Source organism: Hetaerina americana, unplaced genomic scaffold (genome assembly GCF_022747635.1).
Source record: "Hetaerina americana unplaced genomic scaffold, ioHetAmer1.1.p SCAF_3, whole genome shotgun sequence".
Lineage (NCBI taxonomy): Eukaryota > Metazoa > Arthropoda > Insecta > Odonata > Calopterygidae > Hetaerina > Hetaerina americana.
The window spans coordinates 3,112,461-3,132,538 of NW_027286874.1; the positions used below are offsets into that span (position 1 = coordinate 3,112,461).

Below are 20,078 nucleotides of genomic sequence, written 5' to 3' on the forward strand. Positions count from 1 at the left end.
TTACATAATGACACTTCCACATCACATACAAACAAACTTCCACATCACATACAAAATGCCGTCCACATCACATGCAAACAATATTTTCATAACTACAATGAAGTTTATTACCCAGTGGCTGCTTTACATTTCAACATAAAACGTCTAAAATTGGATGGAAAGGGCTCAAACAAACCTCCAGGCAGCTGGTTCCAATCAATAATAGTTCTATTTAAAAAAGAGTATTTTTTCTTATTTGTTTTTTGAGTCCTTATTTTTATTTTGAGGCTATGGTCGTTTTTTCCCTTAAAGTTAGGCTTTTCTATCACTTGCCATAAATCTTCCCACGCTTCGTCCTTTTTAACAATTCTATACATCGCGCCTAACCTACTCCTTTTTCTTCTATTTTTCAAACTCTCCCATTTCAGTATATCTAACATTTCTGTGACACTATCTGTTCTTTTGTACCTTCCGAGTACATATCTTGCTGCCTTTCTTTGAACTTTTTCTATCTTCATAGAAATATATTATTACATATATATTATATATTATATACAAGAACATACTCGGATATACATACTCTAGCCGTATAGTAAAACATAAACTGAGTAGCGAGATGTTCGCCATGGGAGTCCTAGTTTCAAGTGGAAAAGGTTTTACGCCAGATTATTTGTTCTCGATCTAGTTATTCTGGACTCTCGGAGTATATGAACGCATTTAAAGAGTTTTCGTTTCGTTGTGCATGATTTATTTACAAGTTAGCCCATCGTAAAAAAGGCAATCGAAGATTTTGGCCATAGCCACTTGCAATCAGTCATTCCTATGACTCCGAAAACTCAGTTTATTTCCTCGTTGTGAAAAGAAAAAAAGGGGTTAATCTCTTTAGTGAGCAATTTATGAAATCAATTAACTCCAATTAACAAAAAATATGTTGTTCCACGTTGAAATCCCGATAATTCAGACAGATGAAAATCTGCTCCTTACGAATATAATTTCTGGTAATTTTTTAAAATGTCAATAAGATTTGTAATAGACTTTTAAAATATATATGAAATATAAACGGACAATACGGAATAGCAACTGTAGGGTTATAGACAGCAAAAATTGCACTTGCCACCCTCAGCGTCTAAAGAATAATTAGTTCTACTTGAATGCATGCTCTTTCACTAACCTCGTGTGTTTTGTTATCATAACCCATTCTTTCCGAATGACCTCATTAGAGTTCTGTTCATCTGTTTTTAAGTCTCCCTTTCAATCCCTCGTCCCTCTCCGCGGGGGGAAATCCCTGCTACCTGTAACGTTGGGTCGCATTCCCTGCCTTTTACAGTCTCCTCGGAGGGTTAGAGTGTTTTGTGGTGCATGTTCATGTGTTAGTGGTGTTTCAAATTCTTGCTTGTTGTGTCCTAGCTTGCGTGTTGTTGGATGGCTTTCGTGGTGCATCCTGGGGTGCAGTTTTTTGTTGTTTTGCGGTATATGTGTTTGCATGAGTGTTGGATGAAGGGATTTTTGCGTGAGTGTGTGCGCTGCTGTTGGTGTAATTTTCCATGTTATTGTTTTGCATGTGGTATTGTTCCTTTTTATGGTTGGTGACCTAACAACCGCCTTACGCCCTTGAGACGGCTTGCGGGGTATTATGTAGATGTATAAATTTTGAAACGATTTTATTTTATTTCCCTATCCAATAGTTAATGTAAAGCAATTTTTAAAAACATTGGCATCAGATAAGCTTCAGTGCTCGTTGTTGTAAACGTGCGATGACTCGACTTTTTCGATTTTTATACATGTGGATACACAAAATTCGTTTTCAGTTTTCTGTTTGAATTTCACAGATCAAAATAAAATTTATTAATATTACGTACGTTTTTACGTAAAAATCTAGCGCATACAATGATACATTCAATTTTTAACCGTGAGAAATTTATCCATCGATTTTTAAAGCAGTATATTTGTTTACCATTCAAATAATTAAATGATAAGTTTTCATCGCATATCTTTTATTTTTTCCCCTACATATTTTTTATTCAGGACGATCTATATTCAAAAACGCAGCTTTTATAATTGGAATAAATACACAGACAAAAAATGTTTCAAAAATTTAAAAATGATTCAAAATTGTTTTTTATCAAAATATCTCAGCTAATAGCCAATTTTTGCAATGATTAATATTTCAGTGCAACATCTGCAAATTACTTTTATTTTTGGCTCAAAGTACTTGAAATGCGATGTAGAAGTCACATTTGAAGAGTCATAAAAACGCTTGGATTTAACTTATCGAAGACCACTTTGTTTTGCAAAAAAAAGCACTCCGTATTCTCAATTAAATACTTAAATGAATCAAAATACAATCGCGGAGAAACTTTAAATGCTCGATATGCCAATTATTTCCACCTTTCCTTTTTCATATTCCGCAATCCCTAATACCAGTAAATAGAAAGTAACTCCATCCATGCTTAAGTCGCTATTACACATACGTATAGTTAGTATTTTGTCAAAAAATACCGAATTGCTTATCGCAACTTTTATACTAGTCATTAAAAAATTCACCTATTTCAAGAAGTATATAGAATACAGCTCATCTTAAGTTATTGAAAGTTAAATTATAAAGTGACAGCAATTCGTCTATAATACGAGTTTCGTATCATTAATATTCTGCCCCAGCTTAAATATTTTCTCAACACCAAATATTACAAAATGATATTATTTTGATCTGTGATATTAATGCTTTCACGTAAGTTTTTCTTTTTTGCATAGTGAATGCTTAAAAATATTACTTTTAATACATTTCAATATAATGATGGTTTTCAAAAAAACGTTGTAATGGATATATGGATATCAGACTTAGTTTTTATTATTTTAGAAACGTACTCACTTGCTGCATTCGATTAGAAAATGTTTTCTTTTCTTTTATTCGGGGTCTTAAAATATAACTGAAATATTGAATTAACTATACGTACATTGTTTGCATAACCATTTTAAATTATTTCAGTCTCACCTGCCAACCCAGAGGGTGCGGGTTCGATTTCGCCTAGGTTGGTTTTCCTCCACCTAGGAATTGGGTGTTTGCTATTGTCTTAAATGTAATATTTCGGAATTAGGTAGAGGAAGAGTCTATAAAGTCACAATCTTACTCCAAGAAAGACGTTGATCAAAGAAATATATGACACGGATTAAAAATGGACCATTGATATATCATAGCTAGGACTGCCTGAGTGATAATAGTTTGAAATTGAAAGAGTTTGGAAGAGAAGAGGCGGTGCTATAAGCTGAAATCTGGCGATTCCCCCCAATCACAGCCCGCCGAGGCTGCTACCCGATCGAAGGAATTACTCTCTGCACTCGTGTTTACTTATATGTAGTTCTCTCAGTCTCTCTATATATCTAGTCACTTTACGCATCAAACACGCTTCCGCCTCGCCGTCAAGGTCGCATAATCTCGCAACAACTAATTGATCGCTTGCTGCAACTGGGTGCGGGACTCACAATGCTGGCGCCAATACAATTGACAAGATATAATTCTGTTATGCTCCCTATACCGATGCTCATTTCTTTTTCCTATACAGTATCGTTTTTTATTAATTTCATTTTTGGTTAATGCAGGCGCCAGGATATGTCTATTCAATAGACTTTCCATGGTCGTTTAGCTTCGGTAGATAAAGAATTTTACATAGGAATCAAGTTATTTTTTGTCGCGAAAAAATCAACTCCACGAACTCGCCCTGTCCGCCAATTGGGACAGCGGAAGGAATTTGATTTTCACTGATGAGTCGAACTCTAAGCTTTTTTTTACCCCATTTCCGTCGTGATATATGAATACAGTAGAGAGGAGAATTCAAATAATTCTTTAAAAGACCCCCTTGGCATATGGATGTTATCGCAAAATGTAGTGAAATCGGGTCAGGATTGTATCACGGTTGTCTCTATTACAGTCTATAGAGTTCAAAACATTTACTGTTGTATAAGCAAGATTTGTTCTGATAAATATTTGAAATCATGGCGTTTATAAATAAAGTTAAGAGTGCAGCTAGAGATTAGAAGGTGATATGCTAAAGTATTATTTTGGAATGGGCTTTTCATGTACCAGAGTCGTAAAATATAGCAGAATAGCCCAAAAATGAACAGAAACCTTAGGATGATTAAATTTCAAGGAAAAAAACGGTGAAATAAAAGAACAAACACAAGATTTCAAAGGGAGGGAACCTGGAAAATCCATCCATATGTGAGGAAAAAAAACCACATTCATATAGATATGGCATTCCATTAGACATAATTGGAATAATAATGATAAGTAAGGCCTCAACGAGGGAAACTAAGCGGAGGATTGCCTCCCCCTCCCTAGTCTCTCGGCGGAAAAAGTCTCCAGAGATCAATCGAAACATTACTCGAATGAAAAAGGTATTGCCACTGGAATAAAACTTCCCATCTTCAATCAATCAATCAATTCTAATTGCACCTCTGGGTCGTGTACATAGTAGCAGTCGTTTTGGCCCTTCAATTTCCCAAAGCTCATCGTTCTCTTGGAAATTACGGCTTAAAACCAAGCGAAATAATTTTGCTAGACAAGTAACGTCAGTCCCGGAGAAAAAATCATTTTTGCAAGCGGTTCAAACAGACCAAAGCCTCGAACCATTCAAGCTTGTGCCACGAGATGCCAAAATGGCCCTTTTGATTGTTTCCCTCGTTTAAACCTCCCCGAAGGGGAAGGGGGGACTGAGTGGGATGGACTGCGCATAGCACTCACCGTCGGCTTCTCCTCCTCCCACCGCCTTCGCGCGGGCTCCCTCGCGCGCACTCTTGCGGGGGGAGCGAGGCTCCAAGATGGGATTGAGAGACAGGAAGGTGAAGGACGGGATCCCGCACCCGGCCGGGGCCCTGAGTCATGCGATCACCACCAACGGCCAATACCCCGCACCCCTCCAGCCGCCCTCGAATCCTCCTCCTCCTTCGGCTGCTGCAAAGACGAAAGAGAATGAACGTCAAAATCCACTGTTCTCCCACACAAGTAAGTGGTAGTAGTTATTAGGAGGGAGGCGGGCGACGCGATAGAGGTACAATATTCAGGGAATCAGGATGAATGGAGAGAAACCTGGCGTTGGCATTAGTCTACTAAAAAGACGCCAAGGGGTCACAAACAATGTAAAGTCCCATCCGACGGACGGTGCACTCCACTTTAAGTGATCTCTCTACATTTCCACATAAATAGGGATCAGCATACCACTAGATAATAAGCCTGCCACCCGTGAGATATGAACCCAGATCCTCGGGTTGAGAAGAAGCACGCACATTTCCCAGCACTCTGATAATTGTCGCATTAGAGGAAGAAACGTCTTAAGAAGGAGAAACGTCTTAAGAGGAGGAACGTTAAGTCTTTTGTGGATGTAACACCTAGGTATTTTACCGTATCAACTACTCCTAGGTCAACTCCAGCTAATTTATAAGCAAATCCTGTTGATCTTTCAAAGAAATTTACCACTGAACATTTATTATAATTCCCGAGTCAATCCCCAGTTAGAACACCATTTATTGCTTTTTAAGGTTGATGACCTTAAACACCCCCCGCCACACGCCCTTGCGGCGGCTTGCGGGGTATTATGTAGATGTAGATGTAGAAACGTTCATGAAGAAACTAGCTATAGCCTTCAAGCAGCAGTGGGAACCGTAGTTAAGTGTGCATGTTATTTGAAGCCGTAAGACAATGCAACAAATTCACATAAAAAATTTAAATGGCTAAAAGTAAGAGAAATACAGCTATGTGTGTCGGTTGCTGCTAACAGTTTTTAAGGCCTTAAGAACTGGATAAACCTATTATACCTTCAGGTATTTCATCTTTATGAATAGTATCTACGATCGCCCGAAGAGATTCCACCGTTTTGACTGCATCGTTATCCTGAAAAGTGGCATCATGACCCACACGCATGATCATAGGCACGTGAAATTTATTGCAAGATGATTTAAAAACTTTTTATTCTCTTACCGATTTAAAAAATAAAATGTTCCAAACAAGTGGATAAAAAATAAGCCACTAGCGTCAGTGTTCTAATATTTTGGAACCTCAATAGGTATTTCATCTGAATCATTCCTTATGCCCTCTCTTCTACATTTGTCTCACTTAGTTTATCCTATTTTGATCTTTGTAACAACTTGCACGCGAGATAGGCTACGATAAAGCTTTAGCTAACTTCACGAATGGCTCGCAAAGCCAACTGATACGTTTCCCTTGAATAATACCATTGAATTTCATTAATCGCAAAGAGTATTTTTCCATTTTTATCTACTCTTGAATAATTGAGAAAATCAGGTTTCGTCAATTGAGCAAATGCATTGCATTTTGAAATAATCACAAAACTAAGAGGTATTTAATACAGAAAATATTAGTCATATTGATTCAGTGAATTGAATGGGTGGGGGCAACGTCGTGTTCCTGAGAATCCTTACCTAGCCTAGTGTGAAGAGGGCGAACGTGCAATGATGAGCTATGAGAAATTTGTGTCCTTAAAAATGGAAGAATAAAGTCAACCTACCCATAAAGTCAACCTAGAAAGTGCTACCGGATTTCGAAATCCTCGCTGTCTAAGATTTCTCCTCGTGAAGTAAGTTTTATTCTTCTTCCAGAAAACCTCTTCACTTTGTGGTATATAACGCTGTGGTATATTACGTGGTGGAGAACTGACAGCTCTTCAGTGTCAATTCTAACACCAAATGATATCGGAAGACAAGATCAAAATTGAAATTCGGGAACATATTATTTACTAGAAACTGATACACGTAATCAGTCATTTTTCTCGCGAACAAATCAAAACCACAAGGGGAGAAAACAATTAGAACAATTTGAATACAAACAATCAGGCAACTGCCTTCTATTTTTTTCGATTATATAGAAAATTTTAATTAAGTTTTGTTTACCTAACATGCCCGCTTTAAGCCCTATTCGCTGCTGAAATGGCAATATGTCAACGTAGTTTGAAATGATTAGTCCACCCTTAACTGTAATATCCCTTACTAGCTCTCGTGTCACCATGGGATGGATTGTTCCCTCAGTTGGTCACTGGGTTAGTGGAAGTGATTTCAGAATAGGGGTGAAAGGTTCCCATAGTAAACAAAGCCACTGGATTAAGTCTTGTGGGCGATACTAGAGCCAGAATTGCCGTGTGAGTCAATTAAATGTGCCGCCCAATAGCCAAAACTCCTTGTTGATCCATTTTAAATGCAATGTGAGTCTTTAAGATATCAGATACCGCTGTGGCCAGGACTAAACAGCTACAACTTAGAACTCATCGCGTTCAGCATAGCTATCAGTAAGTTACTTAATTCACCGCAAACTTAAAAAAAATATGACGCAGTCACGATATGGTACAAGGGAAGTTTGCATGATTCAAGTAAAACAAGTATTTGCAAGTTCTATTACATTATAGCATTTAGCGAATATTTAGTCCGTGTGTTCGCATTTTATGCACGCAAAGTGAACCTTCTAATCGCCCCTGGCTTTTGCGTGATGAACGAATTTAAATTTTCCCGAAACAAGGAAAATTGGACACTTTCCATTATGATAGGCAAGGAAGGAAGAAGTCATTTTATTTTGCTGACAGTTTCGTGATGTCATTCCTCTGTTTCGTGATGGCACGAAACAATCAATAACTCATAATTTTAAAAGGAATATTTTCCACCAAGTTAATGGCATAGAGACGCAGTAGTCTCAATCACACATTTCAAGTGTTCAACCTAGTTATTTGAAAAAAGAGGTATCAATTCTTTTCAACCGAACTGGTTTGCAATCGTAAGTGTGGCCAGCATTTTCAATTAGGACACAAGATACAAAAATTAGGAAACGCTCTTTTGTAATATTCTTTAATAATCCGCAATGTTCATTGAAGATTATATGACAGCCCCTTGCATTAAGACTCCATAAAAACTCATTATGCTTAATACACGAATGAATAGTTAATATAGTGTCATGAGCCAACTCTCTTTTATTACATAGTGTACCGTAACATACATAATTATAGTTTTGCAGGAACTTGTAATTTCAAAACGACAGACAAAACTATGAAAACATGGTTAGCTTGCAAAAGCAAAGGCTTGTAATCTTAAAAAACGCAATAACTTTCCAGATGACGGCGTTCCCTAGCAAGAAAGTCAAAGGAATCAGGGAAAAAAACTACTGTCACAAATGTTCGTGGCTTCAGTGGGAGCATTCTTCGACGCATTCCGATGCTCTCTTTTCCTTTCGATGGCCTTGTGCGCAGCGAGTACTAGCGTGCGTTATATAGAGATAGCGTGTTTTATGGTTTTTAATTCATATTCCGCAGCGGAGCGTGACCAGAGCGGGCAGTTAGTCATAATTAATACTTGATGGAGCGGGCGTTCAAGGTAATTAGAAGAAAGCTAAAGAGTAGAGGGATGTGATCAAATTCCACGCTCAAACGTGCCAGTTAATGCCTATTACTACTGGGAAGATACGAAAGGTTTAAAAATACTCCTGACACCAAAAGATATATTATCAAAACTCATGTCAATATATGTTTTTTTGGGAAATGAATATCTGAAGTAACTAATACTTAGACAGTAAAATGATTTAATAATATGATTTGGAGAAATGGTTTGTTTATCAAAGCCAAATGTTTGGTAAATGCAGAATGAGAGCGCATCTTTCCCTTCGCAAATGTAAAGGACACCACTGCATTGAATTGAAAAGGGTGTCTCCTTCAGTAGCTCTTCCTTATCGAGGAGATCTTGTAAAAAACATTTTATTTCCGTTTCATGGACTTAAGCAATATATACACGGTAATACAACGGCTTTCATGAAATGTACATGCACCCAAATCTTACGGACTAATCAAGATTGAGCAGTGGCGTATATTATGAGATGATCCCTTGGAAAGAGTGGATATTCAAAGTTTTAATTTAATGTATGGGACTCAAATATTCCAACTGTTACCGTAGAAAGGCAGGAATTATTGATTTTATATAGCCACAAAGATTACAGACTTTCTGTTTCCGAAGAAAAAGGAGCTTGAGAACATTAAAACATTTTGAAATTTACACGACGTACACTATTGACGGTCGGGACGACGTTTGACCCTCCACGACGTACTTTTGCTAATTTTCAATCAAATATTATTCATTTTTTCTCTTTTCCACCGTAAACATTGACTTGTTGTTCAATTTGAATGTTTTTGAATGAAGTTTGTTTAAAATGAAAGCCTTTTCTGTCTAACGTAGAGGATTTTCAGTTTGTGTACGGGAATAAATGAAATCCAAACGCAATGATAAAAGGATTACTCCTTTCCTGGTAAAATCCGTGATTTTTAATACAAAGAGGAATAAGCAAAGCGTGTTATGAAAGCAACGGAACGGAAACATCATAACAGAGAAAAGGGGAATCGTACAAGTATAACCCCTTTGGAAACCCGAGATGGAAATCTCAAAGGCCGAAGGGAGGCATTACCAATCCTGGATTAATGGAAAAGAGATATTTCTGAAGACTTCGAGATCATCTTGAAGAGCTAAACCATTCTTTAGACCATTCCGCCGAGAATTAATGAAAAAGTATCTTTCATATGGCAACCGAGGGGCTTTCCCTGGGAACAAGACGCCATAAAAACAGGTCTATTATCTTCAAACGCTGTACCTCAGCCACACTTGTCATAAATAGAATCAGTGAATGCAATTCAACTTAGTACATGAAAGATTATCATAATATTCCCTCTATGTTTCCCAACCATTTCCTCTTGCTGTCTATTTAGCAATCGAACTAAGAAACCGCCTCAAGCACAAATACTTGAAAATAGTATGCTGTTGCGAAGCGCTTGTCGCCTTCCGGATGGTCGATAGGCAATTGTCGAAGTACTTTAAATTACTAAATGATAACAATTAAAAACGTTTGATCTGCTATTTTTCCATCGTCTGAATAAACAATACCCCGCTACGGTGATATGGGCATAACATATGCGGCTAGAAGTCAGAATATGTTTTAAGGAAAAAAATCGACCCAAGATATTTATCTCTCTCTATCGGCTCTCCAATAATATTTGTGCAGTAAATTGCACTGGAAGGCAACCTACTCTTGGCTGTGCTTTTAATAAAATCCTATAATTTTAATTCTGATACTTTCTTGCTCCAACAAATCCGGTCGAATTTAAAATTTCATCACAGTTTGGACAATGGTGATGCGCACGCATATGCTTAGGAATAGAATTAGGGGTAAATGATTTCGGACAAAGTGGATGAAATTACAGCAAAAGGCAATTATGGTCGTCAGTCATACTTTTTAAGCGTAACGATCATCAGTACACTTATTATTTCAAGTAACCATTGTAAAACTTACAAGTAATACAATTTAGTCATTCAGTCAATTTAGCATACGCCAGAGTATTATTGTTATTCGTACCATCAATACTCGTATTATATTATGATAATGTATTCAGCTAAAGATACATAACACCTCCTTATTATCCCATGGATGGGACTTAAGGAAAGTTAATAATATCAAACACCAACATAAATTTTACTCTAATAACTCAATAATGGAATTATGTCAGCAATGAAATTAGGAAAACTCAAAATAAATTTTATGTAAATCAAATTGATGAAAATAATGGTAGTATTAGGAAAATATGGATTGGTACAAACAGTTTAAAAGGAGAAAAAATCCAGTACAATACAGATAAACATCTAATAAGGTATTTTGGTCATATAATTTCCGTTAAAGAGATAACTTCCAGATTCTCTAAAAATTTCACCAAAGAAATAACTTGCCTGAAAGATAATTGTAAAATTCCACTAAGTTCGGTAAATCCAAAGAATCAAGTAAATAGCATAGTTATAAATTTAGCAACAGAGGATGGCATACATAAGAATATTAACAAAATTAATATGAAACCAATGGGCTATGATTGCATTAAAATAATGGACTTGAAAAGGTGCCCTAATACAATACCAGTATTAGAGGATATTGTAAGTCATTCAATATGCAATTCAACAATCGCAAATGGTTCAAAAAAAGCTATTATTAGACCTATTTACAAAGGGAGATCTCATACAGAATGTAATAATTATTGCCCAATATCAATACTACCTGTCATATCAAAAATCATGGATAGGTATATGGCAGACAAATTGCTGAATTTCATGGATAAGAATGAAACAATATCAAAATTTCAATTTGGTTTCCAAAGAAATAAAGAGGAGCCAAACAAGCCATTGAAATAGCTGTGAATAATATCAGAGATGGAATGGATAAAAGGCTTAACATGGTAATAACAATCTTAGAAAACTTTTGACTCTGTAGATCAAGTTAAAATGAGACTTTTTTTTAGATTTTAACATTATCTACTCTGTAGATTATGTTAAAAAATTATACAGTATTGGAATTCGTGGACCTTTGTTTTTCTAATTATTTAAAATATATAAAATTAGTCACTTAAATAAAAATTGTATGTGGTGAAGGTCATGAGATAGAATCAGGTGTGCCTCAAGGATCTATTCTTGGCCCTTCACTATTTATAATATATATATGACATATTAAAGTGCTGTCATTTCTGCGAGTTAATATTATAAGCCGATGATGCAGTACTAATATCGAAGCATAGAACTAAAAGCAGCTATTAAAGGCATGTAATTTGACTTAAATAATATTAGTAAATGGGTATATGATAATAATTTCGTTATCAATGAGAAAAGGTATAAGCTCATGTTTGTGAAATACAAAACCTTTGATATCATAGATATTCAATTACAGATTCATTCATATTACTGCTTACATTACCCTACCAGTAACTGTATGTGCCCCCTGCTGTAAGAAGTAAATAAATATAAGTCCTTGGGGGTAATCATTGACCCAAATTTTAACTTCAGTGAACATATTTTAAAAATAAATAACAAAATTTACTATATCCATCGTCAAGTTCACTACTTTACTAGTTTTGTAAGCTTAAAGGTCATCAATATTTGTCATTTTACAATGGTTCAGGGTACGAGGATTGCTATTTATATTTTCAGCCTAATAACGAAAAGACAGTAATTTATTATTGAAAATGGCTTTATTGTTTTTCAAAGTACTCTCCATGATAATCAATTCATTTTTGCATGCGCTCGAACCAATTTTAGTAACACGTTTTCCATTTTGATTGAGGTACCTGCAAAACATGGTTTTTGAATTTATCGACGGCTTCTTCAGGGGCCGAAAAACGTGGGCCACGCCAATTTTTTGAGAAACGGAAATAAAAAGAAGTCATTTGACGGAGGATGACCCATCAATTCGACGTTTTGACCAGGCAAATAGGTAGTTGTTTCAGCCGATCTGTGAGAGCTTGCATTGTCATGATAAAGAATGATCTTTCATTGCCACTTCTTCCTCCGTATTTCACCAAGCACTTCTGGCAAACAAATGCTCGTGTACCATTCAGAACTCACGGTTCTACGTTACTCTAATGGTATGGTTGCCACATGCCCAGTTATTCCGAAGAAACAGGCGATCATTTGCTTCAATGTGCTTCGTGCACGAATCACTTTTGGCTCATCTTGGAAGACCCATACAGTGGATTGCTGTTTTGTTTGGACGCATAGTTCGAAGATCAATCACTTGTTTAGATGCTATACACAGTTTTTGAAGCACCACGATTGTATTTCTTGGGCATTTATTTGCACCAATTGACGTGAATATCTTTTTGAGCTTTTGTCAAATTATACAGGATCCAACGCGAACAAATTTTTTTCACAGCTAAATGCTCATGCAATATCTTATTGATGCTCGTCATACTAATACCCAAGGATTCCTTGATCTCACGATCAATTAAATGAAGATCTTCCTTTTCTAGTTCTTGCGCAGCATTTATGTTTTCTGGCACAAAAACTGATTTCGGACGATCTTCACGACTTTCGTCGCTGAGCGAACGGCTGCCATGGTGGAATTCATTATACCAGCGTTTCACAGCGGCAAAGGATGGGCCTTCATCGCCAAAAGTGGAAGTAAGTTGATCAATGCACTGTTGTCTTGATAAATCATCGCACGAAAGTTCAGGAGTTTCCTCTATTTTTTCGCTGAGACAAAATTTTCCAGTCGCCGTAAATAATACAAGTTATGATCAAACGACAAAATGTTCTGTAGAAAGACTTAAAAGGAAGAAAATACATATGGAAACTACAGATGGCGCCTAAAGCTCTAACTGTTACCAAGGCTCAGGATATAAATAGAAACCCCCGTATAACCGACTGGAGATCTACTGTTTTTACAAAAAGTAATAAAATAAAAAAAATAAATAGCAAAAAAACTTAGAGAAAATTTCTGACACTAGATCAAAAATATCAATATTCTAGATGGAAGAAATATCTTTCAAAATTAGGAATTCTGCCGGTGCACAGGCTGTACAGTTTTGCCATTATAATAGGAAACAATATAAAAACTTTTTTTATGACAAATATTAAATACCATATTTAAATAAAAAGGAATTACCATTAAGGGACAATAATATTAAGTATATAGCAAATACATTTCACATAATTTAAGGTAGAAGAAAATTGGAGGTTACTGTATATCTCATTGTTAATTAAACACCTAAATATTTTAGAATATTACAGTCAGTAAACGCTGTGAAAGGGAAAATACAAGATGCTATCATACAGAATGGATTAGGGTTGAGAACAAAACGTGACACAATTAATGTAGTTTTATAATTTCGCACACTTTAAGCTCTCATTTCTGTTTGCGTGGCACCTGCTGTGAGGCCAGAACTGACCGGCTTAGCAGGACCAGAATTAGTATTCCATGCATAAAGTTTTAATGTATATTATATTGTATATCATGAAGATCATATCACTGTAGCGTATGATAAAGATTGTCAGTAGTTTTACCTTGTATTGATTGCATTAATTCTTTGTATATCATATATGATGAAGATTATATTCCCATTGTAAATTATGCATAAATAATATTTGTAAAAATAGTAAAAAAATACTACCTCAAGGACTCAATATATCTCTTAAATTTTCTTTAAAATCATTCTTGAAATTTTGGTTAAATTCTGCTTCTTTCGGGATCAAAATAGCCGAGAAATATAACGTTCAGGAGGCTTACAAGCCTTCTATCTCACTTGTGTGATAGAAGGCTAGAAAGTATCCATGGGGAAGTTATCTTCAATAATTAAAAAAGTAATATTTGCGGACGAACATATATTTGAATTTAATATGCTTTTTGAGATGTATTAAGTAACTAACTTATTTATGTATCGACTTCTAGTCGAATTTATATTATCATGTTTTCAATACGATGTTTTCAGGAATAAGCAAGCAAGGTTGAGTTAGGTGGGGAATGCCAAGAAAAAAGTCTCCGAGATTCATTCCGTAACACTGACAGTCAAAAAATTATCTTTCTCATAAAAAAGTATCAATAACCACCTCCTTCAATAAGGAGCTAAAGGTGACGATTTGACAAAAAAGCATTAGTTTATATTTTAACTTCTAGGGCTCAATGATAAGTTTAATACCGTAGTTTCATGAGTGATTTACGGTATGAAGATAAATCGAAAGAAATCCCAGGATTAAGCCGATTTACTATTTTGAGTCAAAGTATGATGGGAATTAAGCTTTGTAAGGTAGATAGAGGTCTTTATTTAGGCGAAATTGAAACCAAATGGTGCCTTCTTCTGTTTAACCCATCGCTGTAGATATTTTACAGTAGGCATAACATTTATAACTACATTCATACAGATAAAAACATATAGACGACAGACATAAATTATACACAGATTTGTGAGATAGAGAGGAAGAAGAGAGGGATTTTACAGGAATGTGCTGAAAACTGGTTGTAGGAGACATACATTTAGACTGCTTTAGACAGTATGAGGAGTTGCGGAAGGACATTTAGGATAATTATAGGGCATTTAAGTTTTCTACAAGCGCTTTCGACATTCAAGATGTAGCTCAATAACTTCCAAATCCTAGCCTCAATTGGTGAGCTATATCTGAAAAAACTACTCTGAATTTTAAATCATCCGGGGTAGCAGAAAATATGTACATATCTGAGAAATTATACTGATAGAACTTAACGTATTCAAGGAGTATTGATAGGGATTTTACCGCGGTTTTGTGAACGGAGAAGCACTTATTTGATACAACCACCGAGCTATCGGGGCTCTTGCTTGCCTCGGAAGAGCCTTACTAATTGCTCAAGTAACGATCCCTCGTCGTAATTGTGTGCGACCCGGGTTCACCAAAAAAATCAATCCGAGTCGTTAGCTTCCTCACCACAAGTTTGAAATCTCTTCATATTTCACAAAAACATCTGTTCCTAAGGAGTAATACATGTTCAGTAAAAAAGGCCAACGATATCACCACCCCAATCGTCATTTTAAATGCAAATTTATATTATAACTTAATCCTATGGAGGTAGGAAAAGTGGATGAAGGGGGTGTTGACCGGCAGTGGGATGTTGAAGACTGTGATAGAGGGTAGAATGTTGGGCAAAAGAGGAAAGGGAAGGAACAGGATAGGGATGTTGGACGGGATGAAGGGAGGAAGCAAGTACTCAGAGATGAAGAGGGACCTGATATAGAGTAGGATGATGGATTTTGTATTTTGTTAGGAGTAATAAAATATTTGTTTGGTAGTTGTGTCCATCCAAAAACCTACCTTAACCGGTAGATTACCTTAAAAAAATTATAACTTAAATTCAGCTCATAACATTGGCGCACTCGTTTGTCAGAACGAGTTTGACTCCTGCCAAGAAATGACAACCATGTAGATAAAATTGTTATAAAAATGTATATAATTTATTTCATTATGATTTCATAAATTAGATATTATCCATCATTTTAAAATTTTCAACCATATACACGATTTTAGAATTTATGAAGTTTATAAATAATTTGTGTGGTTATAAATAATTAGTGTGGTAATGAGAGCTAAGAAAATTTGACTCAGCTCTAATTCCTTAAATAAGAGTTGTACTCTACCGACTATTTGAGGCATCAAACGCCAGCAACAGCATATCCTATATTTCTTCGTATAAACGAAAACATTTTACACCCTCTTGCCTAACTCTTGCTGGAATGAAGGTTACTCTCTTATTATAGTACTATAACCAGTGAAATTAGTTTAATGATTATTTCATTTCATATTCCAACAAGCATTGAATTTAAAGGGATATATCAAAACATATATGTTTATTTTGTGAGTCAAAAATATGACCTTATGATAGTAATGAATCGTGGTTCATATTCTTGCTGGATTCTTAATGTAATAACACATCGAAGGACGGACGGAAATTCTGCTGCTGTACTCATTCGCGTAATTTGAGGAGGACTTCCTGGATTCGATCACTCGGAAGGGAAACCACCGCCAAGAGACAAGTCAACCCGCTCGGTCGTTCCTCCGGACACGTTCACCGTAAATGACAGTAATGAATACTTCCTTTTAACAATGGAATGGCCGAAGCATTAACGCACGACACGAATAGTTCGCCACTGCCCAAACCCCAGTGCACGCATTTGACTGTGAATGTTGTTTCATATTCTTCAGTTTTTATCCGAAAAGGGTTATAGAGGTAGGGGTGATTTGGAAAGAGGGTTACAGGACGCTCTTCCTCTCTCTCTCTCTCTCTCCCTCGTCCGCTAAATTCAACAATGAGGGAACGACAATGGTGGCTGTGTACGGGAGAGAGGGTGGAGGGAAGTGAGGTCTGGGGGATTGACGAGGAGGAGGATCGGGGAGGGGAGGGGGGCAAGCGGAGGGAGAGACCATTCAAGCATCCCCCTGAACGCGATTGAAGCCTCGCTCCACGCCCTCCACAGATATTCGCCCACTCACCCACCCTTCCCCAATCAACCCCCGCGACCCTCTCCGCTCCTTTATCCACCATCCTCGGAGGGGTCACACGCGCGACGATGACGTCACCCTCTGTGGGCAGGGGAAGGGGAGTGAGGAGGATAGGGTGGAGGGTTGGAGTGGATGGGGGAAAGAGTTTAAGAGGGGGGTGGGGTCCACGGAGAGAGAGCACGTGAGGTGGCGGGGCGGGGAGGGAGGTGAGTGAGTGGAGGGATCGATCCGGGAAGCCGCTAGTTGTTGTTGGGCAGGAAGAGACGCTCTCCGCTGTGCATAGATATCCCCATAGATATATAGACGCGCCCCCGTGCCCATAATTATATGCACATGTGATCAGGCTATGCCCATGAGAACCCACGAGAGGGCGCATCGGGTACTTAGTATCCACCGACGTGAAACACACAAAACACAATTTTAGTCGCATATATATTCACGCTGTAATGTCAGGTGGTTTCGTTGGAGGGGGGGGAGCGAGGTCGCGGCGCATGCGCAGAGAGAGAGAGAGGCGAATCCCTCTCGCACAGTCACAACTACTCGGAAGGAGAGGAGAAGAGGGTCAAATTCTCCCCACGGCCCCCGCGAAGGGCCACCTCCCCTGTCGCTGCCTCCCCGCCCTCTCTCCCCGCGCCGTCTCCCCCTCTTTCTCTCTCTCTCGGGGACAACCAGACAAAATCCCTTCCCCCTCCCATCTCCCCTCCCCTCCCCTCCTTGAGTTCTAGCACGCTTCTGTACCTCCAGCCTATGCTAGCACATTTATTTGTTTAGTCATTTCTCTCCATCGCTTTTTCCCCTTCCAATATCACGTCAATTTGTTGCGTCAACCGCGACATTAGTTTCCGTGATGCTAACTACGGCTCATATTTCGGTATTAGAACCTAGGCGGTCCCATTTCAACCTTGGAAGGTCCTCTGACTGATGGGGTAGCATTCGGTAGAGTATGAGTAACAGCTTCAAGGCTATTTTTTCAATTAAAAGTATTTTCGCCAACCTCATTCTTTTTCTTGGATTCAAGGTTATTAAAATTTTCGAAATAAATTCAGTTTTAAATAACAAGAAGCAAATTTCACTACACTAGTTAAGAAATGTTCATCAAAAATTACCATACCGTTGTGTATAAAAACTATAGCTCTAAACAAAATCTCACTCATTCTGTGCTGCTGCCATCAATCAAATTGCATTTTATTAACAATGCATTTTCTTCAAATTCTCCGCCCTCATCGATAGAGATAGTTGACCAAATCTAAAAAAAAAGGTTTCTCTATCGTTCAATTAGCGTCTTCGGGTCAAATTTTCTTCCAAATCCAGATGTAAATTACAGTTAAATCCTAAGAAAATTAAAATATTACTTGAAAAGCTCCCAAGGGCAATTTGTAGATTATCTGTTATGCATAAAATTTTTATTTTAAGAAATTCGCATCAAATATTATTCTGAAATACTTATATATCTTTGAGAGGATAAAATGTGGTATACGTAACTATTATGACTCAATCCTCACTTTAGGGAAAGGCAGTCATCAAAATAGTCAAAGTTCTTCCGCTTCCGGTAATAAAATATAGTCATTGAAAATGTCTCCATTCTAATCTAAAGGAAAATATTCAATCCCCCTTGTCCTCGAATTACTTCCTCGTATTCCTTCCCGTCTCCTCCATCGTGCAACGTGCCGCGACATTGAAAAGGCCTTGAAGATTTTGCGTCGAGTTGCACTAGTATTCTCAGCGCTTGACACCTTTTTTTGTATCTCAGCATTTAGGATCATCAATTTGGCATCAGTAAAGCCATTTACATCTCAGATATAAAAAAGTCTGAATTTATATTACTATATTTAATAGAAGTAATCCTCCGGTGAGAGGCTGATTCTGTCAATAAAATGAAAAATTGAATCTTATTTTCCTTCCCATCGTCATTTTTTTATCTTTCACGGTATGCACGCTCGTTTTGTGCAGTTTATAATTAACCCACAGGACACGGTAGGATGACGAGTGCTGCCACTGCATCTGAGGCAGCTGCCCTCTTTACACGACATCCTCCTCCCGTTTCGCGGTTAGGATTCAGGTCACAGGCGTGATCAAATGCAAAGAACATGCCCAATGCAATTCATCCGAGGCAACTTTAAACTTCCAAAAAATGAATGCCGAATCGAATCGAGTGGTGGCTAGTGCTTGATTGCTAGCCTCGTCCACTTCAATACCCTCTCCTCGCTCATCCCTTTCTCCACCACGTCCGTCTCTAACTCTGCGCTGTGTCCGCTATTTTCAAGTCCTACGGTATTCTACTGCCATAATGTGATATTAGCAATATTCGCATCCTCTGTCCCCGCCATATTACCGGAACCTCAGTTATATTTGCAATTAATTGTTGTCGTATAACCGCATTCGAGTAATAAGTGGCTGGCCGCAGAAAGAAATATCACCATCCCTCAATTCTACACTAACAATTATGGTGATGATTGGCAAATAGCCTTTCCGATAATTATTTTTCTATCATTAGCGCAACTTTGAAGAACAAGCACCGCAAAAATAAGTAAATGTGTTTATATTCTGTGAATTTGCAATATTCCGATGTATTTTGTGTGACAATTTCGAGATTCCATCGGTGTCTTTGCTTTATACTCATGCTTGGAAGAGGCATCAAGCAGAAGGGCGTGTGGGCGAAGACGAGCGCTGCTCGAGCGGGGCTACAAGCTACATAAATATCCCATGAGGCGCCAAACAGGTATGTGGCAGGGAGTGCAAGTACCAGTTGGGATTGTTAAGAGGAAAGAGATGGGAAGGAAAAACTGAAAAATCATTCGTAAAAAAATCCTTGAAAAAGCTTGCACATTTATATACACACTGGTGGAAAACTTAGTTCAAAACAAGTGTTAATTTCATCGAATAAAATAGCCTTTTTGGCAAAAAAGGAGGTAGTAAAAATAAACCACGTCCATTTATACGATAGACCTCCACCATGCTAAGACAAGTTATACAGAACTGGAAATATACTGGGTCTCATCATCCGCAGAAAGGACCATTGCATTTTGAAAGTTGCGTCAGTGGCATCTCCAATAGCATTCCCTCGATATGTGTAGACATTCCTTAGCAGCCTGCAATCGGAATCTCAAAAAAGGGAACCGGGGACATTAACTGCTGTTTTACGGTTGAAAGTGTTGACCTTTCAACAAGTTTTCATATTGTTGTGTTTCAAAATTACAAATATCAGAATCTGTAGCCTAAATATTCTCCTTCCGGTCTTAATTAGAATAACAAAGAGTTTCATGAGTATGCAAAAGAATCTGTCATTTCTCCAC

General features: G+C 37.5%; 1 long non-coding RNA gene across 2 annotated transcripts in view; it reads right to left on the reverse strand.

The window, feature by feature from the left end:
- The window catches only part of LOC139690754 (uncharacterized), a 454,110-nt gene that overhangs the window by 173,988 nt on the left and 260,044 nt on the right, over positions 1-20,078 (reverse strand). For both annotated transcript variants that reach the window (XR_011701505.1, XR_011701506.1), the window contains exon 4: positions 4,718-4,927. This is a non-coding gene — a long non-coding RNA (uncharacterized lncRNA). The remainder of the gene's footprint in view (positions 1-4,717; positions 4,928-20,078) is intronic.